Here is a 4,044-nt window from a genome sequence, read left to right as displayed (position 1 = left end):
ATAATAATAATAATAATAATAATAATAATAATAATAATAATAATAATAATAATAAACACCTGACAGTTAGTTTGTAAAATGTCGCACCCTCCCTGGTTGCGAGCTTTAGTCGCACACGGCTGTGTGACGCGAGCAGTTGCACATAAGGGACAAATGTGCAAATGGTTGCAAAAATCTCCATAAAATTCCAAAAAGCATCCATTGAGTAGCGAAAAAAGAACATATTTCTTTTACACTAACAACCATTGTTCAAGAAATCTTCCGATTCAGCGATTAATCTTCCGATTTATCGCTAATCAGGGGGTGACCGATAAGATTATGCCTTATCTTCACCATTTATCTTTTGGACCGATTTATCGCTCTGACAAGCGATTTATCGAGAATCTACTGATAAATCAGACCTATTCATAGCACTATGTTTGCAAAAACAATGTTTATTTATGTTTTGTGGACCTTGTTACGCAATATGTATTGGTGTCCTATTTTTTTGTCATTATACAAGGATTCAAAGGCTAGATATCAAGGTAACACTTCTATCAAATATTGTTTTGGTGTTGAACATAGCGTATTTTAGTGTTGGGAACCTGAGATTTGCAAAATATATCCGATTAATAGTCGACCGATAAAATTGGTTAACCGACCGATTTCCGATTAATCTCTAATCACTAGCTGACCGATACGATAACGATAAGCGGTATCCTCAACATTGCTAACAACAAACATGATCACTGGTCATTGATTGAGTGTGTGACTTGTTCCAATCTTTTGCAGTGGTAAGTACGTTATCATGAAAGATCAATTTGCTAACAATATGGTTTCACTGGTTGCAGATGACCTGAATTATCTGCAGCCTCCAGAAGGTAAAACAAACATGCATATTTTCTTTATGCTGAACAACAAACATGACCACGAGCATTTGAAATCACTTTGATGGTTTGTCCGGTGCATGCAGTCTCATATGAATTTCCAGATCAAGATGAGGCTATGCGTGTTGATCCATGGATGAAGAGGAGGAGCCTGCTTCAAGGCCAATGAAGCATCGATAGATGGCGGATCTAACCTTTTAAATTTGAGTGTATATATGTAAATGTTTTATACTAAAGTTGTATACTTATCATACTACCATGTTAAGGATTATATTTTTTCATTACTTATTTGGCATTCTTAACCACTTACAAAGTTAAATATTAGTTGTATTATTGAATTATTATATATTTTTAATTTGTACCATTGAAAAACACTCAGGCGTTGCACTGAATTTAATTTGTACGTTGTAAAAAATATTATTTGTTTAATTATTTTTTATGCTTGTTTAAATTATATACTTTGTACTTATGTATGTTAGATATCTCTAAGACATACAGTTTAACAAATATCTAATAGTGGACGTACTATATGATTAGGAAACCATATCTCTAGAAAATTCCAGATTACAAATTGAACCATATATTTTTTTAAACCATATGGTTTAATAGATGTACCAAAATACTCCTTTTATATAGAAATAATGAGTGTACATCTGTACACCCATGTACTCATCTAGCTTGGTCCATGGGGTGCAGCTTTCCGTGTGTCCCATTATGGCTCCCCCCCGGCTTGGCATGACCTCTTCAGATCAGGAGGTTGTGATGTCCAACCTAATGACGATGTGCTAGATGGGCATGTGGAGGTGGTTGTCCATGAGGAGCTGGGTGGGAGTGGGAATGCAGATGAGCAACCGGTGGGTGATGATGATATGTTGATGCACCTCCACAGAGGGCCAATTTTGACACCAATACCTTCCTCGATCTGTCAAACGACAATGGCAAAGAATAGTTCTTAGTTTCCTTAATCTTGAGAGTTCATGTTGCTTCTAAATTATTTTCATCAAGTTAGCATCACATACTCTATATGTATTGGTTTTCCCTTGAAGAGGAAAGGGTGATGCAACAAAGTAGCGTAAGTATTTCCCTCAGTTTTTGAGAACCAAGGTATCAATCCAATAGGAGGCTTCACGCAAGTCCCTCATACCTACACAAACAAACAAGAACCTCGCAACCAACGCGATAAAAGGGTTGTCAATCCCTTCACGGCCACTTGCGAAAGTGAGATCTGACAGAGATAATAAGATAAGATAAATATTTTTGGTATATTTATGATACAGATTGAAAAGTAAAGATTGCAAAATAAAGTAGATCGGAAACTTATATGATGGAAAATAGACCCGGGGGCCATAGGTTTCACTAGTGGCCTCTCTCAAGATAGCATAAGTATTACAGTGGGTGAACAAATTACTGTCGAGCAATTGATAGAAAAGTGCATAGTTATGAGAATATCTAGGCATGATCATGCATATAGGCATCACGTCCGTGACAAGTAGACCAAAACAATTCTGCATCTACTACTATTACTCCACACATCGACCGCTATCCAGCATGCATCTAGAGTATTAAGTTCATAAGAACAGAGTAACACATTAGGCAAGATGACATGATGTAGAGGGATAAACTCAAGCAATATGGTATAAACCCCATATTTTTATCCTCGATGGAAACAATACAATACGTGCCTTGCTGCCCCTGCTATCACTGGGAAAGGACACCGCAAGATTGAACCCAAAGCTAAGCACTTCTCCCATTGCAAGAAAGATCAATCTCGTAGGCCAAACCAAACTGATAATTCGAAGAGACTTGCAAAGATAACCAATCATACATAAAATAATTCAGAGGAGATTCAAATATTTCTCATAGATAAACTTGATCATAAACTCACAATTCATCGGATCTCGACAAACACACCGCAAAAAGAGTTACATCGAATAGATCTCCAAGAAGATCAAGGAGAACATTGTATTGAGATTCAAAGAGAGAGAAGAAGCAATCTAACTAATAACTATGGACCCGAAGGTCTGTGGTAAACTACTCACAACTCATCGGAGAGGCCTTGGTGTTGATGTACAAGCCCTCTGCGATCGATTCCCCCTCCGGCGGAGCGCCGTAAAAGTCTCCAAGATGGGATCTCACGGGTATAGAAGGTTGCGGCGGTGGAAATAGGGTTTCGTGGTGCTCTTGGATGTTTCCGGGGTACGTAGATATATACAGGCGAAGGAAGTCGGTCAGGGGAGCCACGAGGGTGGGGGGTGCGTCCACCCCCTAGGGCGCGCCCTGGACCCTCGTGGCCGCCTCATTTACTTCTTGACGTCCACTCCAAGTCTCCTGGATTGCGTTTGTTCCAAAAAGATCTCTCCTGAAGGTTTCATTCCGTTTGGACTCCATTTGATATTCCTTTTCTGCGAAACACTGAAATAGGCAAAAAAACAGCAATTTGGGCTGGGCTTCCGGTTAATAGGTTAGTCCCAAAAATGATATAAAAGTGTATAGTAAAGCCCATAAACTTCCAAAACGGGTAATATAATAGCATGGAACAATCAAAAATTATAGATACGTTGGAGATATATCAGTCGTATAATTCGGCCCGTTGATGCCTGTACTAAGCTTTCGACCTCTTAAAGGCCCATGATATCAGTGGGCCAACTAAGGCCCGAGATATGTTTCGGCCTGGTAACGGCCCGTCATATAACTGGGCCCAAAAAGACAAGGTCTACATTTTAGCCTGCTGAAGGCCCATCGACGACTAGTGAAAATTGAGGCCCAACATGCATTTCGGCCTGCTAAAGGCCCATGGTTTCATCTGGGCTGTAACAGGCTAGTCGAATATTCAGCCTGCTAATGGCCCAACGCTACCTGGGCAAAACTAAGCATTGGGTCCACAAAAGGCCCAACTAAAATTTGGGCCGAATATAGGCCGGAGTAAGTTGTGGGCCTGGCGCAAAGTGTGAAGGCCCCAATCATTTGGGCCCAAGAAAGATGCAGGCCGACCCAATTATGGCCCACTAAAAACCAGGCCCGTTAGAGGCGAATGTTTCGGCCCGGTCGACTACATTAGATTTTTTTTCAGATAACGAATGATGGCAGTAACTAGTAGGAATTAAGAACAAACCTACTAAGAAATTACGACATAGTAACTAAGAATAAACCTACACTATACAATAAAGGATTTATGGTA

The sequence above is a fragment of the Triticum aestivum genome, chromosome 2B (assembly GCF_018294505.1).
Source record: "Triticum aestivum cultivar Chinese Spring chromosome 2B, IWGSC CS RefSeq v2.1, whole genome shotgun sequence".
In the NCBI taxonomy this organism is placed as follows: domain Eukaryota; kingdom Viridiplantae; phylum Streptophyta; class Magnoliopsida; order Poales; family Poaceae; genus Triticum; species Triticum aestivum.
This window is presented reverse-complemented; position numbering follows the sequence as displayed.